The sequence below is a fragment of the Moschus berezovskii genome, chromosome 8, assembly GCF_049115385.1.
Source record: "Moschus berezovskii isolate FMDL1 chromosome 8, NW_MosBer_1.0, whole genome shotgun sequence".
NCBI classification, from domain to species: Eukaryota; Metazoa; Chordata; class Mammalia; order Artiodactyla; family Moschidae; genus Moschus; species Moschus berezovskii.
This window is the reverse complement of record NC_142467.1, coordinates 75,476,227-75,498,124: the sequence shown is the minus strand read 5'-3', so window position 1 is coordinate 75,498,124 and position 21,898 is coordinate 75,476,227.

Sequence of the window (21,898 nt, the reverse complement as noted above, 5' to 3'; positions counted from 1 at the left end):
GAGAGTTTTCAAAACCTTTATCTTAATTGCTTGTACTTACTGAACAAATCATAGAAATAAACATGTTCAAAATCAGAGGTTGGAAGCAAGGAATGCCAGACCCCACTGCTGCATGCCCAATGGCAATACACTAGGGTACAGTGCCTGCTGGATGCTGTTTGTGACATTCTGTGTCTTCCTTGTCTCCAGAACTCTTGCCAATCCCTCCAGAGCACAAAGCTTGGTACTTTTCTCAGGCTTCCATACCAGCGAGTTCCAGCTGGACTCTATCAATGTCTGGCAGTCATGCTCAGTTTGGAGGGATGAGAAAGAAAGGAAGAAGCCATGCGTCTCCAGCAGCAGTTCCTGGCAGGTGTGTAGTTACAGGCAGGTAGGTGACTATGGTGTTTGCCATCAACTTCTAGGAGCTGAAGATACCCAAGACCTCTGGTGGTGGCTTTCTTAATGTTCCGTTCCGTTCAGTCGCTCAGTCGTGTCCGACTCTTTGCAACCCCGTGGACTGTAGCCTACCAGGCTTCTCTCCCCATGGGATTCTCCAGGCAAGAATATTGGAGTGGGTTACCATTTCCTTCTCCAGGGGATCTTCCCGACTCAGGGATCGAACCCGGGTCTCCCGCATTGGAGGCAGACGCTTTAACCTCTGACCCACCAGGGAAGCCCTTCTTAATGTTGCTGCTGCTGCTAAGTCACTTCAGTCGTGTCCGACTCTGTGCGACCCCATAGACGGCAGCCCACCAGGCTCTGCCATCCCTGGGATTCTCCAGGCAAGAACACTGGAGTGGGTTGCCATTTCCTTCTCCAATGTTGCTGCTGCTGCTGCTGCTGAGTCACTTCAGTCGTGTCCGACTCTGTGTGACCCCTTAGACGGAAGCCCACCAGGCCCCCCCGTCCCTGGGATTCTCCAGGCAAGAACACTGGAGTGGGTTGCCATTTCCTCCTCCAATGTGTGAAAGTGAAGTCGCTCAGTCGTGTCCGACCCTTAGCGACCCCATGGACTGCAGCCCACCAGGCTCCTCCATCCATGGGATTTTCTAGTCTCCTGGATTCACAGTGAGACCAAATAAGCCAAAATATTGGAGTTTGGAGCAGGGAAAGGTTTACTGCCGACTCAAGCAAGAAAAATAGGTGACTCATACTAAGAAGCTCCTAAGCTCCCAGAAAGTGTTTCGGTAAAGCATTTTTAAAGGCCAGATGGTGGGACAGGGGTAATGGGGGGCGGACAGGGGGCTGTCCCAGGGTATGTGATCAGCTCATGCACAGTTCTCTGATTAGTTGATGGTGGGATAACAAGATGGTTAACATTATTAATCTTAGGTGCTAGTAGGTCTAGGGGCTCACGATCATCAAGTAGTTAATTTCTTCCATTTGTTGGTAGTTTTAGTATCTGTAAAACAACTCAGAAAGTGTGCCTCAGATACTAATATCTAGGTACTTCAGAGAGGAGCTACAGCAGAGAATAGCAGGGGAGGGTCTGTCCTGGGAAGGCCCCAGAGAGTCTTGCTCAGGTACATTAAGATTTCCCGAAAGTGGCCTTCCTAACCTAAACCTCTTCCCACTCCCCCACATTTGCAATGGCTATGTCTCATTCCCCCTGAATCTGAAGCGGCTGCTGCTGTCTTGACATGGTCATATTAGTCATATTTACACCTATTACCTTACAGACTCTCTTGGAGCTGAAGATATTAACCCAGGAGTTTGCCTTCTGAGCTCATAACAGTTACAGCCTGGGAAAGCTAGAATCTCCTAGAAAATGTACAACAAAAAAAATCACAAAGCCCAAAGCTCCGTTGGGAGAATACACAGGAATCAACTCATTGAAAATCCACAGGCACCCTAGTGTAGGCCACAAGAGCAAAGGTAGAAATGCTCTTCCTTGGGGGGCTGGTTGTTCCATATTAATCAAGTTTCAGGAAATTTGGTGAACTCCATCCTGGTAGACTCTAACACTATGCCTCAACCCCTCACTTGGTGTACCGCAGGGTTCTCCTATGAAAGAAGGCTGGGGCAACTTCAGAGAAAAGTTTAACTAAAACACTGAAAATCTGAGTATCTTCAAATACTATATTTTCATGGGCTTGGAAAATATTTTTCCTATTAGCTCAAGAAATGCTGGACTTCCCTTCTGGCTCAGCTGATAAAGAATCCACCTGCAATGCGGGAGACCTGGGTTCAGTCCCTGGGTTGGGAAGATCCCCTGGAGAAGGGAAAGGCTACCCACTCCAGTATTCTGGCCTACAGAATTCCATGAGCTGTATAGTCCATGGGATCGCAGAGTCAGACATGACTGAGGGACTTTCTTTCACTTTCACTTCCTTTCACTTAAGAAATGTTAGGTGATGACAGATATAAATATATGGATTTTTCCCTTTCATTGGCCAGAGTTAATATATTTTATGTTTTCAAAAGCAATGTACAATTTCAAAAGACAGAAGACAACCTGGAAAATAAAGCTGTTTAGTCTACCACTGTTCACTAGAACTTTCTGTGATGATGGAAATGTTCTAAATCAGGTAGCTCCCAATCACATGAGGCTGCTGAGTACCTGAAACATGGTTAGTGCAACTGAGAAAATAAATGTTCAATTTTAATTAATCTAAATCTAAAATTAAAGTCACATGTGGCTACTGTATTGAAGAGCACAAATTTTTCAAGGCTTTGCAATATGTCTTTGTTGTTAAGTCATGAAGTTGTGTCCAGCTCTTTGTGACCCCATGGACTGCAGCACACCAGACTTCCTTGTCCTTCACTATCTCCCAGAGTATGCTTAAAATCATGTCCATTGAGTCGGTGATGTCATCCAACAATTTCATCCTCTGTCCTCCCCTTCTCCTCCTGCCTTCAATCTTTCCCAGCATCAGGATCTTTGCCAATCAGTCAGTTCTTCGCATCAGGTGGCCAAAGTACTGGAGCTTTAGCTTCAGCATCAGTCCTTTCAATGAATATTCAGGGTTGACTTCCTTTAGGAGTGACTGGTTTGATCTCCTTGCTGTCCAAGGAACTCTTAAGAGACTTCTCTAACACCATAATTCGAAAGCACCGGTTCAGCCTTCTTTATGGTCCAACTCTCACATCCACACATGACTACTGGAAAAACCATAGCTTTGACTAGACGGACTTTTGTCAGCAAAGTGATGTCTCTGCTTTTTAATACATTGCCCAGGTTTGTCATAGCTTTTCTTCCAAGGAGCAAACGTCTTTTATTTTTGTGGTTGTAGTCAACATCCTCAGTGATTATGGAGCCCAAGAAAATAAAATCTGTCACTGTTTCCATTTTTTCCCCTTCTATTTGCCATGAAGTGACAGGACTGGATGCCATGATCTTAGTTTTTGGAATGTTGAGTCCAGCTTTTTCACTCTCTTCTTTCAGCCTCATCAACAGGCTCTTTAGTTCCTGTTCACTTTCTGCCATAAGAATGGTATCATCTGCATACACCTTACAATGACACAAAAACTGTCATGTTTAAATACATTTAAGGAATAAAATTACTCAAAACATAAAACTCTTTTCACAGAGTCAGTAATAAATTGATTGCCTGTAGAAATTCAGTATATATTTTACTCATAGCTATATGCACATTTCCAATTTAAAAATGAATTGAATTTTAATTTTAAAAAGTATAGATGAGCTCATTCTTTCAAACCTGTCAAACAATGCAGTTACATGAAGTCTCCCCACTCCCACTCCATCAGCTATGTCCATTCCACACATCCTTTGAGGGGGGCCAGAGGAAACACTATTATAGGTTAGATAAGTATATTTTCAGAATTTTTATGTCTTTAAACATAGATATGATATAATATATATATTCATGCTAGTATATTTTACTGTTCTCAATATGTGTGTGTAGTGTAACACTCCTAATGTAGACTTTTTGTTTAGCTTATTTGACCACTTTAACCATTCTTCCGTTGCTAGAATTTTAGTGTATGTACAGCTTTTTTCTGCCACAAACAATGCTACTATAAGCATTTTTTATGAGTCTTTGTGTACAATTTAAATTTTCATAGATTGCAAAATTCCTCTCTATAAATTAAGTATAATTTATATTTACCATATCTTCCCTGATATTATCAACACTGATGAGTCAAGAAGGAAACTTATTTATGTTATTTCTCTATTTACTAATGAGGTTAAGCAATTTTCCACATGCCTGTTGAATTTCATCTTTTGTGAACTGACAATATAATTCATGTCATTTTTTTTCGATTAGGAAAACATATACTAAAATACAGCAAGACCATGGCAAAATTATTTTTTCAGGACTATACAGTGCCTTGTATATAGATCTTCATAAATAATTATTGAACAGATGAATAAAACAGCCAACATCATGAAAATCTCTCCCTCAAAACAGAAAAGAAAAATTGAATTGAAATCATTTTTAACACAGGTTCCATATTTCAGAGTATCAGGGTAGACAGAAAAATGATAAGTTTATATCACTACTTTTCAAACTTCCATTATTCTACTAGAGAAATAAAATTTTTAAATCCAACTAAATAAATATTCATTCTATAGCCCCCTTAAGAAATATTTCTGATAGAATTGTTATTCTAACTCCGAGCAATTTTTTCACTCAACCTCAATCTCCCTAACATCCCCATAGCAAAATAAGAATGATATTTTAATTGATGTTCCTTTCATACTTTACAGTATTGCTTGCCATAGCTAGTCAATCTGGATAACTCAAAGTGCTACCACAAATACTTTCAGAATGTTTCCACTTCTGCCTTTCAACGTTTGCTCTTTCCCTTTAAGAGTACCTTTACTTTCTTTTTGAATTTTCTCCTCCCCCATCTCAGTTCATATGGTTCTATGAGGCTGACTCCAATTCCAGCTGTAAGAGTTTAGAACCAAAACTGGCCTGGATAGCCAAGCAGAACCAATCCTACCTAACCCCATATCTTTTGCAGGCTCAAGAAGAGAGGTATTCTTTCTCCAGGGCAAATTCAAAGTGAATTTTTGAATTTTCTCCTCCCCCATCTCAGTTCATATGGTTTCTATGAGGCTGACTCCAATTCCAGCCGTAAGAGTTTAGAACCAAAACTGGCCTGGATAGCCAAGCAGAACCAATCCTACCTAACCCCATATCTTTTGCAGGCTCAAGAAGAGAGGTATTCTTTCTCCAGGGCAAATTCAAAGTGACCAGCAGATATGCTGTCATTTGATCTAGAAGTCTGCTGTAGAATGAAACCAATTCAAAGAGAAGCAAAGTTCAGATGGAGAAGAAAGGGAAGGGAAGAACCAGGTCCTGATACTGACATTTAAACCATCAGATCAAGTCACACTTGAAGTCCACATCTACCCCTGAACCTTTCAAGTATCTTAAGTGAAAAGTAAGACCCTCTTTTTCGCTTGAGATCATTTGAAATAGGTTTTTGGTTATTTGCAATGGAGAGAAACTCAACTAAAACACTTGGACAGGAGGCATTTTTAAAGGATCATTCTGAATTACCCAATATCCAGATTACCTTAACTTTATCTACTCTGGCTCTCTGGTCAGTATACACATTGCCTGAATCTGCATTTCTATCAGTCAGTCAGTTCAGTTGCTCAGTCATGTCTGATTCTTTGCAACCCCATGGAATGCAGCACACCAGGCATCCACGTCCATTACCAACTCCCACAGTTTACTCAAATTCATGTCCATACAGTTGGTGATGCCAACCAACCATCTCATCCTCTGCTGTCCCCTTCTCCTCACGCCTTCAATCTTTCCCAGAATCAGGGTCTTTTCAAATGAGTCAGCTCTTCACATCAGGTGGCCAAAGAATTGCAGTTTCAGCTTCAACCTCAGTCCTCCCAATGAACACCCAGGACTAATTTCCTTTAGGATGGACTGGTTGGATCTTCTTGCAGTCCAAGGGACTCTCAAAAGTCTTCTCCAACACCACAGTTCAAAAACATCAATTCTTCGGCACTCAGCTTTCTTTATAGTCCAAAACTCATATCCATACATGACTATTGGAAAAACCATAGACTTGACTGGATGGACCTTTGCTGGCAAAGTAATGTCTCTGCTTTTTAATATGCTGTCTAAGATGGTCATAACTTTCCTTCCAAGGAGTAAGCATCTTTTAATTTCATGGCTGCAGGCAGCATCTGCAGTGATTTTGGAGCCCAAAAAAATAAAGTCTGACACTGTTGCCACCATTTCCCCGTCTGTTTCCCATGAAGTGATGGGACCAGATGCCATGATCTTAGTTTTCTGAACGTTGAGCTTTAAGCCAAATTTTTCACTCTCCTCTTTCACTTTCATCAAGGGGCTCTTTAGTTCTTCTTCACTTTCTGCCATAAGGGTGGTGTCATCTGCATATCTAAGGTTATTGATATTTCTCCCGACAATCTTAATTCCAGCTTGTGCTTCTGCCAGCCCAGGGTTTCTCATAATGTACTCTGCATATAAGTTAAATAAGCAGGGTGACAAAATACAACCTTGACATACTCCTTTCCCGATTTGGAACGAGTCTATTGTTTCATGTCCAGTGCTAAATGTTCCTTCCTAACCTGATACAGATATCCCAAGAGGCAGGTCAGGTGGTCTGGTATTCCCATCACTTTCAGAATTTTCCACAGTTTATTGTGAGCCACACAGTCAAAGGCTTTGGCATAGTCAATAAAGCAGAAATAGATGTTTTTCTGGAACTCACTTGTTTTTTCAATGATCCAGCAGATGTTGGCAATTTATTTCTGGTTAATCTGCCTTTTCTAAAACCAGCTGGAACATCTGGAAGTTCATGGTTCACATATTGCTGAAGCCTGGCTTGGAGAATTTTGAGCATTACTTTGCTAGCATGTGAGATGAGTGCAATTGTGTGGTAGTTTGAGCATTCTTTGGCATTGCCTTTCTTAGGGATTGGAAAGAATATTGACCTTTTCCAGTTCTGTGGCCACTGCTGAGTTTTCCAAATTTGCTGGTATATTGAGTGCAGCACTTAAATAGCTCAACTGGAATTCCATCACCTCCACTAGCTTTGTTCATAGCGATGCTTTCTAAGACCCACTTGACTTCACATTCCAAGATGTCTGGCTCTATGTAAGCGATCACACCATCATGATTATCTTGGTCATGAAGATATTTTTTGTACAGTTCTTCTGTGTATTCTTGCCACGTCTTCTTCATATCTTCTTCTTCTGTTAGGTCCATACCATTTCTGTCCTTTATCGAGCCCATCTTTGCATGAAATGTTCTCCTGGTATCTTGAATTTTCTTGAAGAGATCTCTTGTTTTTCCTATTCTGTTGTTTTCCTCTATTTCTTTGCATTGATCACTGAGGAAGGCTTTCTTATCTCTCCTTGCTATTCTTTGGAACTCTGCATTCAGATGCTTATATCTTTCCTTTTCTCCTTTGTTTTTCACTTCTCTTCTTTTCACAGCTATTTGTAAGGCCTCCTCAGACAGCCATTTTGCTTCTTTGCATTTCTTTTCCATGGGGATGGTCTTGATCCCTGTCTCCTGTACAATGTCACGAACCTCTGTCCATAGTTCATCAGGCACTCTATCTATCAGATCTAGTTCCTTAAATCTATTTCCCACTTCCACTGTATAATCATAAGGGATTTTATTTAGGTCATATCGGAATGGTCTAGTGGTTTTTCCTACTTTCTTCAATTTAAGTCTGAATTTGGCAATAAGGAGTTCATGATCTGAGCCATAGTCAGCTCCCGGTCTTGTTTTTGCTGACTGTATAGAGCTTCTCCATCTTTGGCTGCAAAGAATATAATCAATCTGATTTCGGTGTTGACCATCTGGTGATGTCCATGTGTAGAGTCTTCTCTTGTGTTGTTGGAAGAGGGTGTTTGCTATGACCAGTGCATTCTCTTGACAAAACTCTATTAGCCTTTGCCCTGCTTCATTCCATACTCCAAGGCCAAATTTGCCTGTTACTCCAGGTGTTTCTTAACATCCTACTTTTGCATTCCAGTCCCCTATAATGAAAAGGACATCTTTTCGGGGTGTTAGTTCTAAAAGGTCTTGTAGATCTTCATAGAATTTTTCAACTTCTGCTTCTTTTGTGTTACTGGTTGGGGCATAGGTTTGGATTACTGTAATATTGAATGGTTTGCCTTGGAAACGAACAGATATCATTCTGTCGTTTTTGAGATTGCATCCAAGTACTGCATTTCAGACTCTTTTGTTGACCATGATGGCTACTCCATTTCTTCTAAGTTATTCTTGCCCATAGTAGTAGATATAAGGTCATCTAAGTTAAATTCACCCATTCCAGTCCACTTTAGTTCACTGATTCCTAGAATGTCGACGTTCACTCTTGCCATCTCCTGTTTGACCACTTCTAATTTGCCTTGATTCATGGACCTAACATTCCAGGCTCCTATGCAATATTGCTCTTTACAGCATTGGACCTTGCTTCTATCACCAGTCACATCCACAACTGGGTATTGCTTTTGCTTTGGCTCCGTCCCTTCATTCTTTGGCCCCATCCCTTCATTCTTCGGCTCCATCCCTTCATTCTTCCAAGAATGCTACGTCCAGGTAGTGGCAGCTGCATGGGCACAGGAGGGCTGAGAGGAACTACTCCACGTTCAAGGTCAGGAGGGGCAGCCATGAGTAGATACCCCTCATCCAAGATAAGAAGCAGCGGCTATGCTTTGCTGGAGCAGCCGTAGAGATATCCCGCGACCAAGGTTAGAGAAACCCAAGTAAGACGGTAGGTGTTGCGAGAGGGCATCAGAGGGCAGACACACTGAAATCATAATCACAGAAAACTAGTCAATCTGATCACATGGATCACAGCCTTGTCTAACTCAATGAAACTAAACCATGCTGTGTGGTGCCACCTAAGATGGGCGGGTCATGGTGGAGAGGTCTGACAGAATATGGTCCACTGGAGAAGGGAATAGCAAACCACTTCAGTATTCTTGCCTTGAGAACCCAATGAACAGTATGAAAAGACAAAATGATAGGATACTGAAAGAGGAACTCCCCAGGTTGGTAGGTGCCCAATATGCTACTGCAGATCAGTGGAGAAATAACTACAGAAAGAATGAAGTGATGGCGCCAAAGCAAAAGCAATACCCTGCTATTTCAGTTCAGTTCAGTTCAGTCGCTCAGTCGTGTCTGACTCTCCGCAACCCCCTGAATCACAGCACGCCAGGTCTCCCTGTCCATCACAAACTCCCGGAGTTCACTCAAACTCGTGTCCATCAAGTTGATGATGCCATCCAGCCATTTCATTCTCTGTCGTTCCCTTCTCCTCCCACCCCCAATCCTTCCCAGCATCAGAGTCCTTTCCAGTGAGTCAACTCGTCGCATGAGGTGGCCAAAGCATTGGAGTTTCAGCTTTAACATCAGTTCTTCCAATGAACACCCAGGATTGATCTCCTTTAGAATGGACTGGTTGGATCTCTTTGCAGTCTAAGGGACTCTCAAGAGTCTTCTCCAGCACTACAGTTCAAAAGCGTCAATTCTTCGGCGATCAGCTTTCTTCACAATCCAACTCTCACATCCATACATGACCACAGGAAAAACCATAGCCTTGACTAGACTGACCTTTGTTGGCAAAGTAATGTCTCTGCTTTTCAATATGCTATATAGGTTGGTCATAACTTTCCTTCCAAGGAGTAAGCGTCTTTTAATTTCCTGGCTGCAATCACCATCTGCAGTGATTTTGGAGCCCAAAAATATAAAGTCTGACACTGTTTCCACTGTTTCCCCATCTATTTCCCATGAAGTGATGGGACCCGATGCCATGATCTTTGTTTTCTGAATGTTGAGCTTCAAGCCAACCTTTTCACTCTCTTCTTTCACTTTCATCAAGAGGCTTTTTAGTTCCTCTTCACTTTCTGCCATGAGGGTGGTGTCATCTGCATATCTGAGGTTATTGATATTTCTCCCAGCAATCTTGATTCCAGCTTGTGCTTCTTCCAGCCCAGTGTTCTTCATAATGTACTCTGCATATAAGTAAGCATATACAGCCTTGACGTACTCCTTTTCCTATTTGGAACCAGTCTGTTGTTCCATGTCGAGTTCTAACTGTTGCTTCCTGACCTGCATACAGGTTTCTCAAGAGGCAGGTCAGGTGGTCTGGTATTCCCATCTCTTTCAGAATTTTCCACAGTTTATTGTGATCCACACAGTCAAAGGCTTTGGCATAGTCAATGAAGCAGAAATAGATGTTTTTCTGGAACTCTCTTGCTTTCTCCATGATCCAGCGGATGTTGGCAATTTGATCTCTGGTTCCTCTGCCTTTTCTAAAACCTGCTTGAACCCTGCTATTTACCTGGGGTCAAACTATGGTGGAGATAATGAAGACAATGGTGACCTCTCTCAAAAGATCCCATGCAGGTACTGCTACAGTCTGTGCCCCCAACCCTGCAGCAGGCCACCACCAACCCATGCCTTCACCAGAGACTCCCAGATACCCACAGGCAAGTCTCCTGTGGGGTCACTGTTCCTTTCTCCTGGGTCCTGGTGCACAAGGTTTTGCTTGTGCCCTCCAAGAGTCTGCATTTCTATGGTTGACAACAAATAGCGCCATCTCTTATATGTGAAACATTTTCCCTATATTAAATTCTTTCATGGAATTAATTACACAGAAGCTATATAGCTCAAATGCTATTATCCTTGTTTCATTAATGAGAAGAATGGAGACGCACAAAAGGTAATGATGTTCAAGGTCTGGAACAATATCCACGACTTTCAACTTGTTGTTCTTTTTTGAGCCCATGCACTTCCAGTATGATACTAAAGGTGAAGGGGATAAATGGGAACACCTGAAACACTGTGGATGGTGTGTAATGCCACCCTGGACATTTTCCTGTCCTCAAGTAGTGGAAATCGGCTTTCAGTTTATACTCTAAATGAAATCACTTTGCTGTTAAAGGTGTATGAAACCTCACTCTCCAATAGTAACAGCACACAGCAGAGACTGTCACCAATCATAATCAACACTGATCCCAAGTGAGTTAGTAAATTCAGTCACTCAGTCATGTCCCACTCTTTGCGACCCCATGGACTGCAGCACGCCAGGCTTCCCTGTCCGTCACCAACTCCCAAAGCTTGCTCAAACTCATGCCCTCAAGTCGGTGATGCCATCTAATCATCTCATCCTCAGTCATCCCCTTCTCCTCCGGCCTTCAATCTTTCCCAGCATCCGGGTCCCTTCCAATGAGTTGGCTCTACACATCAGGTGGCCAAAGTGTTTCAGCTTCAGCATCAGTCCTTACAATGGACTGATTTCCTTTAGGATTCATTGGTTTGATCTCCTAGTAGTCCAAGGGACTCACAAGATTCTTCTCCAACACCACATTTCAAAAGCATCAATTTTTCAGTGCTCAGCTTTCTTTATAGCCCAACTCTCATATCCATACACAACTACTGGAAAAATCATAGATTTGACTAGATGGACCTTTGTCGGCAAAGTAATGTCTCTGTGTTTTTAATATGCTATCTAGTTGGTCATAGCCTTTCTTCCAAGGAGCAAGTGTCTTTCAATTTCATGGTTGCAGTCACCATCTGCAGTGATTTTGGAGCCCCCCCAAATAAAGTCCGTCACTGTTTCCATTGTTTCCCCATCTATTTGCCATGAAGTGATGGGACCCACCAAATTATTCCATAAAAACACACTGGAGACTGACAAAAAACACTCAACTAAAACAATCAGAAGTTACTGCAGATCTCTGGCATCCAGCTTTTACCGGAACCAGGGTAAATGGTGTAGTGGAGAAGTAGGAACATGACCTGGATTTAGATCCATGACGTTTGAACATGCATGGCGTTTGAATGTGGGCTTTCTCACTTAGCAGTTTTGTGTCCACTAGCATGCCAATCATGCTTTCTATTTGATTCTTACAACCTCCCCTGAGTTGGCTCAGCACCCCCAGGTCCTGGGATGTGGCAGAGATGATAGTTATCTCAGCAACTGCTCCAGCCTTGAGAGAACCTACCAGAGCACCAAGCAAATGAGCCTCTGTCATGCACCTGTCCTACCTAGCTTCCATCCATGCAGTGAGGATGTAACAGTGGGTGACTGCACAGTCTAATATCTTAACTTGTATTAGAGTCAGAGATGCAGGAGCAACCTGAACCACACCCAGAAGCTGTCTTACCCATAGGCCCCAAAGAATCTCATTCTTTATCTGCATCATAAGCCCCTCCCTACAGAACTCCTCCCCAGGCTTTCATATTAGGTGAAACTAAGGGGGGAAAAAGGGCTTCCCTGGTGGCTCAGAGGTTGAAGCGTCCGCCTCCAATGCGGGAGACCCAGGTTCGATCCCTGGGTCGGGAAGATCCCCTGGAGAAGGAAACGGTAACCCACTCCAGTGTTCTTGCCTGGAGAATCCCATGGACGGAGGAGCCTGGTAGGCTATAGTCCACAGGGTCACAAAGAGTTGGACACGACTGAGCGACGGAAGGGGGGAAAAAATGAGCGTGGCTCTAAGCACCATTTGAACAGTTTGTGTATTTGTTTTCATTGGAATGCCGTGTATTCGGAGAAGGGTTCCCACTGTTGGCTCAGACAGTAAAGAATCTGCCTACAAGGTGGGAGACCCGGGTTCAGTGCCTGGGTTAGAAAGATCCTCTGGAGGAGGGCATGGCAACCCACTCTAGTATTCTTGCCTGGACAATGCCACAGACAGAGGATCACAGAGTCAGACACAACTGAGCAACTAACACTTTCACTTTCCCATTGCCAGGAATCGGTTGAAGGGCATGAACATCACTTTGGATCCTTTGCCTTTGGTCAGACTTCAAATGGGTCAAATGTAAACATTCTGCAGTCCTCTTTCACTCCTTACTTCATTAGTTTCTCTGTAAGATTCTGGAGGTGTGGACATCTTTCAGTGATTTCACTCATCTCTTGTATCTTATTTCCACCAACTCAGATATCTCCCTTTACCGTAGTACAGTGACTTTCTTTACTAACGAATATTTCAGAAGCCTGTCCCCTCTGAACCTTGATATCACCATCTATAAACTGGGCATGTGTGTGTATAATTGAATCACCTGGCTGTACACCAGAAACCAACACACCACTGACATGAACTATACTCCAATATAAAATAAAAATTTTTTAAAAATTAATTTATTTTTACAATCCATGAATACACACACATACACAAATGGGCATGGAGGGAGGGGAAATTTTGTGCTTAAGTGGAAAACTATGCATTATATAGGGGATCTCTCTCCAGGGAGCTATTCTACAATTCTGTATGTCATACATAACTGACAGCAACACAATACATTTCTTGTCTGCAGAGATGCAAATTCTGTTCAATTAAGTAGAAGATCAATTGACTTTTTTGTCCTGCTATGGAAAACGTGTTTTGCCTCCATTTGTACACTCACTTCAATGCTTCTGATCTACAAATGTGTTTGTATTCTGGATTCTCTTTTAGACAGGTTTTAGCATCAGCATGTTCCCCTCATTGATTAATAATAAAACCTTTAATGGACATTCTTTTTTTAGATCTGTATGATAGTCATGATTTTACCTTTTTTGAAAATGGTTTCTAACCTAAGTGAGAACATTACCAATCTCAGAAAGCTAAAATGTAGATTTAGCATAGTTGGAAATATCAAAGAGTTACAGCCACTCTGTCAATGAAGTAATGTTTACAAAACTTACCATGCACTAAACAGTCAATAAATGTCATCTATCATTATTTCAAAAGAGAAAACCAGTCATTCTTCAACAATTCCTTTTTTTAAATAAAGCTTTAGAGAAAGAACCTCATATTAGAATTGCTAACTATAGATATCTGGGGGGAAAAGGACATAAAAAAATTGTTAACATTGACTCTCAGCCTGGGAAACTAAAGACCAGTAGCCCACATTTTAGGCAATAAGACCTTACGAAAGCTTTCTCCCATCTGAACACATTCCTCATAACACATAGGAATCAAAACGTGATAACACATTTTACAACTGGCAACAACAGGGAAAGAGTGTGAAAAGTGGAAGTAATTATTTCTAAGTACAAAATAAGAACGTGCTCCAAAAGCAAATAGAAAAGGTTAATTCTCTGGCTTCTGGCAGATCGGTACTATAGCTTTCCAAGGTACAACAACCTAACTGACACTCCGACAATAATGATTTGTTCCAATTTTAATTCAGAAGCTCCCAGCTAAAAAGATATCCCCAGACATTTGTGATTGCTTATTACCAATGGCTGGCTTTTGTTTAACCAAGGACAGAGTTTCCATCTGAAGGCCAGGGTAACAGCAAACAATCTGAATGATTTTATCATTTTTTTTCATAATAAAACAACCTTGCATGTGACGAATGATTATTTTTCCTGCCACTGATGTAATTTAAAAGCTGTATTTCATCTTATTTTCCTAAGTGTTAATATTTTCAGTATTTCAATTTCTGTCTCATTTCTCATTTATCTAAGGTGCTATTGTCTGATCTTTAACTTTCACAGTAACCTCAGCCAAAGAAAACTTGACTGCAAGAATAACAGCCACTGAAATGCTTTATATGTAAGGTCCTAATATTACACAAATTCCAGAGAGATTTTGTAATTTTCTAATTTTTTTTTCTTGGTCTCCAACAAGCATATCCTGACTCCAAAAGAATACCTTAAATTTTTACCTTTTTGATTTAAAACTTTTGTATTAACATGATTTGCTTTTCAGTAATGATGCCCAGTCTTTAAAATCAAATTTTTTTCTGGCCTGTCAGTGTAGGTGTTTGGGTTCTAACAGTAACCAGTAGATAGAATGGCCATGTGTGTAATTCAATTAAATGTTTTAAATGTCACAATCTCTGTCACATTATGCAGTCATCCTAATCCCACTGAATCAAATGCACTATGCACATTCCATTGATTGCCTCCCTAATTAAGTCATTATTATGGCCTAGAACTGCAGTCCATGGGGTCACAAAGAGTCAGACACGACTGAGTGACTGAACTGATGACCTAGAACTGTCATCAAAAAGAAAATCATCAATTCAAGCATACCATGTAGGCCATTGACAGGACAGATATTCTGGAACCAAGTCCAGCACGGTGAAATTTATGGTATAGTTGGAAATATCAAAAAACTGCAGTCACTCTGTCAAAGGTTTAGAAGAACATTCTCAATTAAACTTTAAATTATTTTATAATAGATGCTTTCACCTCCTCCCACCCCTTTAGACCCAACTCACGCACCCATCCCTCACAGAAATGGTACCACCGAGGCAGTGTTTCAATGATGCACACTGTTTGCAACAATTACTTCTAACTTACAACTTTTTCCAATAAACTTAAATTTTATAGAAGTGCCTTTGTCCTCATTTCCTTATCATTCATATGAAGCATATTTGAAATTAACCATATGAGAAGAGAAAGATTAGTATGAAGTGTTAATCGTGGAAAGCTGCTTTAAACACACAGAATTAGTCCTTTGTTCTCTTGTACTGCTTTGTATGTCTTTTTTTTAAATTATGCATATACATGTATTTCAGAGAAGGCAGTGGCCACCCACTCCAGTACTCTTGCCTGGAAAATCCCATGGATGGAGGAGCCTGGTAGGCTGCAGTTCAAGGGGTCGTTAACAGTCAGACATCACTGAGTGACTTCACTTTCACTTTTCACTTTCATGCACTGGAGAAGGAAATGGCAACCCACTCCAGTGTTCTTGCCTGGAGAATCCCAGGGACGGGGGAGCCTGGTGGGCTGCCGTCTATGGGGCTGCACATAGTCGGACACAACTGAAGCGACTTAGCAGCAGCAGCATACATGTATTTATTTATATGCACGTGTGTGTGTGCTTTGTCACTCAGTCACGTTCGACTCTTTTCAACCCCATGGACTGCAGCCCACCAGGCTCCTCTGTCCCAGGGGATTCAATACTAGAGTGGGTTGCCATGCTGTCCTCCAGGGGATCTTCCCCACCCAAGGATCAAACCCAGGTCTCCTGCATTGCAGGCAAATTCTCTACCATCTGAGATACCAGGGAAGCTCAAAAATACTGGAGTGGGTAGCCTACCCTTCCTCCAGGGGATCTTTCCAACCCAGGAATTGAATTAGAGTCTCCTGCATTGCATGTGGATTCTTTACCAGCTGAGCTTCCAGGGAAGCCTGTGTGTGTGTGTGTGTGAACTGAACATCGGTTCAGTTCAGTCGCTCAGTTGTGTCTGACTCTTTTCAACCCTATGGACTGCAGCATGCCAGGTTTCCCGGTCCATCACCAACACCCAGAACCTGTTCAAACTCATGTCCATCGAGTTGGTGATGCCAACCAACCATCCCATCCTCCGCCATCCCCTTCTCTTCCTGACTCCAATCTTTCCCAGCATCAGGATCTTTCCAAATGAGTCAGTTCTTCACATCAAGTGGCCAAAGTATTGGAGCTTCAGCTTTAGCATCAGTCCTTCCAATGAATATTCAAGACTGATTTCCTTTAGGATTGGATTGATTTGATCTTCTTGCAGTCCAAGGGACTCAGAAGAGTCTTCTGCAACACCACAGTTCAAAACCATCAATTCTTGGGCGCTCAGCTTTCTTTACAGTCCAACTCTAACATCCATACATGACTACTGAAAAAACCATAGCTTTAGCTAGACAGGCCTTTGTCGGCAAAGTAATGTCCGTGATTTTTAATATGCTGTCTAGGTTGGACATAGCTTTTCTTCTAAGAAGTGGGCGTCTTTTAATTTCATAACTGCAGTCACCATCTGCAGTGACTTTGGAACCCAAGAAAATAAAGTCTCTTACTGTTTCCATTGTTTCCCCAACTATTTGCCATGAAGTGATGGGACCAGATGCCATGATCTTTGTTATTTGAATGTTGAGTTTTAAGCCAACTTTTTCACTCTCCTTTTTCACTTTCATCAAGAGGCTCTTTAGATCCTCTTCACTTTCTACCATAAGGGTGGTGTCATCTGCATATCTGAGGTTATTGCTATTTCTCCTGGCAATCTTGATTCCAGCTTGTGCTTCATCCATCCTTGCATGATATACTCTGCATATAAGTTAAACAAGCAGGGTGACAATATACAGCTTTGACATACTCCTTTCCCAATTTAGAAGCAGTCCGTTGTTCCACGTCCAGTTTTAACTGTTGTTTCTTGACCTGCATACAGATTTTTCAGGGCACAAGTAAAGTGGTCCAGTATTCCCATTTTGAAGAATTTTTCACAGTTTGTTGTGATCCACACAATCAAAGGCTTTGGCATAATCAATGAAGCAGAAGTAGATGTTTGTCTGGAACTCTCTTGTTTTTTCTATGATCCAATGGATGTTGGCAATTTGATCTCTGGTTTCTCTGCCTTTTCTAAATCCAGTTGAACATCTGGAAGTTCTCTGTTCATGTACTGTTGAAGCCTCACTTGGAGAACTTTGAGCATTACTTTGCTAGCATGTGAGATGAGTGCAATTGTGCAGTAGTTTAAACATTCTTTGTCACTGCGTTTCTTTGGGATTGGCACTACACCATAAAGGCATCTTATTCCCTTTTGTTTTCTCACCTCCTGAAACCTGTCACATACATAATTGAAGCTCCCTTAACGGAGTGACTCATGCCAGAGCACCAGACAGGCTCCGAGCAGGTAGTGCTTCCCTTAGAGTTGGTTAGACTTTTGCCCTGTACATCTGTTGGTGCCACCTGCACATTTTATTATCATTAATAAAGATATTAAAAGCAGAATAAGAAAAAATCATTGTTCCTATGAAAATCAAAGGCACGCTTTGACAAACGATACAAATCAGTCACTAAGAAAAAAATGCTGTTAAATTAGTTGTGGGCGAAAGGTAAATGGTCAGGGAAATATACAGACTTCTGCACTCAAATTGCTTTGCATGTATATTTGAGTTCTTGCTCCATTTTAAATATATCCCTGATAATGGAAATCAATGACAGTGCATTATGGTCTAGTTTAGATGAGAAAAGCTATGGAAAACTCCAAAGAATAGCCCATGGGCCAATATCAAAGATTAGTAGATGAATGTGTATTTATATATGTCATATTAAAATACAATACTTAAGTTAAAAAAGATATTTTTGTGTGATTCCCCTGCTTTGACTCTTCATTCACTGACCCACTACCAGTCCCCGTTGCTTCAGACAAAAAGTTTCTATTATAGGTAGCATTTAAAAACCTGTTAAATGAAAGACTCACTGATTAAATTAATCTAGACCACAAAGGACCTATAGATGTAGGAAGGTAGAGTGGTAGGATTGTCCAGGGATCAGGACAAGGCTCAGTGAAGTTTCACAGCTGTGGCCCTTGCCTTTTCCACATGCCTGGCTCCAACTAAGCAGTTTCCTATGCTCAGCTGGCCTCAATTCAAGGGACAAAATCAAAGATCATTATCTTCCACTCTCATCTTCCTCCTGGGGCATTACTTACCCCAGACTCACTTTCAATTACTTGTTCATTAGCTTGAGCCATTTAGAGGCATTTTAAGATTTTTCTTAGTCATCTTATGTTAAGTCAAAATATGCCAAAATGTCGATACAGGGCATATCTGGATCCAGCCTTTGGTAACACAGTGGTTATTTTTAACCTTTTATATTACTTATTAAGAGGTAAAGATCTGGTTTTGCTCATTAGCCATCTTTGCAAAAAAATGCTCCATCTAGTTAGCATTGATTTTTTATGAGAAATAATTCTTTCAACATTTCTTAACTGGGAATGTTTTCAGAAATTCCAGACCACAGCATCATATAATAACTGGTTTGTAAAACTCTGCCTTTCCAAGGTCTGCTCTAAGAAAAAGAAAAATGCAGTAACAAAGGCTTTGATAAAGATTCAATAACTAACTTAATTAAAATCCTTTACCACATTAAAGTTTACCTTTCCAAAATAAACAAGGATCTATCATATACCTAGTAAGTATTCAGAGCTAAGATTTAAAACACCCCCAAAATCGACAGTTCAGAAACACCGGTGAAGATCCTAGATAAGCATCTCTTACACCCATTATCTATTTGCTCACTGCTCACAAACTTTTCCTTTAATAATTACTACGGGCCAGGCCTGGGAGAAACAAGTAAATCTTCCCCAAAACATTCGGATGTTGACTCCAAAGTCTATATATATATGTGAGCCCAATCTCTGCCTTAATGTCTGTCAAGAAGACTCAAAAAGGCAAGCTGAAAAGAGGGCACAGTCATTCACAACCATAATTGTGATGGACTTTTGATACTCCACATTTTTAAATGTTGGCAACATTTAATGTTTCATATGAGCCCTTTTCCTCCTTCATATATATTTGATTTTATTTTTACTTTGGGTATAGCAAGCATAGAGCTTTCATTTATCTTTAAGCAGTCCTTAGGAAATGGGTCAGTGTCACTATTTGAGGAGATAGATGATTGGAAATAGAGATGTATACCTGGTAGTTTCTGCCTATAAGAAACACCTACCTAAGGTATGAAATTGAACCATGGGTGTATTCCAAACATAAATATTAATAATACAGATGCCATTAGTTCCTAAAAAATTGTTCTTTTCAAAGTACTAAAGTTTCCATATTACCCAACTCTCCCAACAATGACAGGTGGATCAAAGAAACTGAAATCAAAGTACGAATATTTTGATAATGATTTCCATAAACAGTTCTGGGTAAAAAACTCATAGGAGGAGCTGGCATCATTTTTTGTTTTGTCTGTAACTGTACTAAGCACCCTACCACAGTTCCAGTGTAGTCACCTTTTCCCCCATTAATTGAAGAGCCGAGCATACACTGGAGCCTGCAAGACATGGGTCTCACACAAATCGGCTATTTCAGAAGCACTGGGCTCTAGTCTTTTTGTCTGCTTCAAATTGTCTGCTTTTATATTCTGTTCTTCTCACAGACATTTTGGGGGAATTAATTCAACCCTAACATTTTATCATTTGTCATTAACCACAGGTCACCTTTAAAAATCTGTCTACATTATCTTTAATAAACCATGTCTACCACATTTTTTGAATTACAGATGATGTATAAGCAATAACTCAGTATGTTAACATCTGCTAACATCATCCAAACTCAGATTATATTTAGTTGTGATCTAATTGGTCTGACGATAATGTGATGATATATATTCATAAGAATGCAAGGAATGGTAACTACATTTTCAGTAAAGTTTAATAAGTATTTTACAGTTTACATAGTGTACAATAAACAGGTGTGGGGTTTTTTGCTCCAAATAGCTAATAAAGTTTCATTCAACAGGTTTTTTAAAAAAGGTAGCCCAAAATATAATTCTTCTTTCATAATAAACAGATGAGCATGCCTTTAATGTATGCAGTATTTAATTGACTGTACTTGTGTGAATGAAATTTATATCTAGAAAGTGTGTGTTGACGTAAAGGGCTCTTGCTCTTTTGGTTCTAATAGTTCCTGCCCTTAAAGCAGCACCTCCAATGAACAGAGCCATAGCTTCTGGACCTGCAGCCAACTAGAGTCTTCACAGTGTTTTCTGAGCTTCCAACTTATGTGAAATCAAGAGTGCTGATGAACCTATTTGCAGACAGGAATACAGACTCAGACACAGAGAACAGACTTATGGATATAGCAGGGTAAGGAGAGGGTGGGATGAATTAAGAGAGTAACACTGAAACATATGCATTACGGTATGTGAAATAGATAGCTAATGGGAAGTTGCTGTATAACACAGGGAGCTTCCTGTTATACAGGAAGTTGCTGCAGAACACCTGGTGCTCTGTAACATCCTAGATGGGTGGGCTGGGTTCGGAGGTGGAAGGGAGGTTCAAGAGGGAGGGGACATACGTATACCTATGGCTGATTCACACTGATGCATGGCAGAAATGAACACAACATTGTAAAGTAATGATCCTCCAATTAAGATTAATTTTTTTTAAAGTATCTTAGACTCAGTCAAATTGTAACTGAAATCTCCAGGATCTGGACATATTTATGAGTGATGTTAGAAAGACTCAGAAAGACTCTTAAGAACAAGAGTGGGGATGGCAAATCCAAGTATATCAAACCCTGCTATCCCTCTCTTTCTTTCTAACTAGAGCCAGCACTCCAAGCCCTTCTTAGAATAACTATAGGAAGTCTCTGCCTACTGATCAAATGCGACACTCAAGAAGACACCTATTAGCTACTCTGCCCAATTGCATTTAATGACAGAGTCATTTCACACAGTACTGATGGGCCAGAGGAGGAAAGGTTAATAAAAAGTAAGCAGTGTTTTCTTTTTAATTAATAAAAAAGTAAGCAATGTTACATCCTCCTACTTTAAGGGACTTAAATTTTTGGAAACTGGAACTTTAAAGACCTAGAGGAGTCCTACCGTAAACAAGTTGGATGGCATCGCTGACTCAGTGAACGTGAGTCTGAGTGGACTCCGGGAGTTGGTGGTGGACGGGGGCCCTGGCGTGCTGCAACCCAGCGGGTCGCAGGGAGTCAGCACGACTGAGGGACTGAACTGACTGACTAACAGTTATATTATCTACTGCATACATAGTTACGTATGTGAAAGTAAAAATTTTAAAAAAGAAGCCTGTTTCCTTTGCTTAACCCAGCATTTCTCACACTTTCAAACCAACAGAAGGTCCCTTGGAACGTACATTGCAAAACCTATTTTAGCATTCCCTTTTCCTACATGGGTGAGGCCAGTATGCCCCAGAGCCTCTTGAGTGAGGTGGTGAGAGAGAACACGCACCATGGTAGCTTCTGTGCCTCCAACATTCAATGAGAAGTTCCCCAGGGCAGTCAAAGTCCCCAGAGATTTTTCCATATAAAAAGGAGTGTACAGAAGCCCCAGGACAGTCAGCAAGTGCTACATAGCAATAGTTGTAGGGTCCCCTTGTTTCTCCCCTGGTGACGCCGCGGGGGAGAGAAAGGCGTCGGCGAATCCTCGGCCTCAGATGCAGAGCCCATTTTACCTCCCGGCACCAGAGCCGCAGGGGAAGAAACCCCAGGGGGAGGGTGAGCTGACCGCCCGCCCCGCAGCCCTCCTCACCCGGAGAAGGACACTCAGACG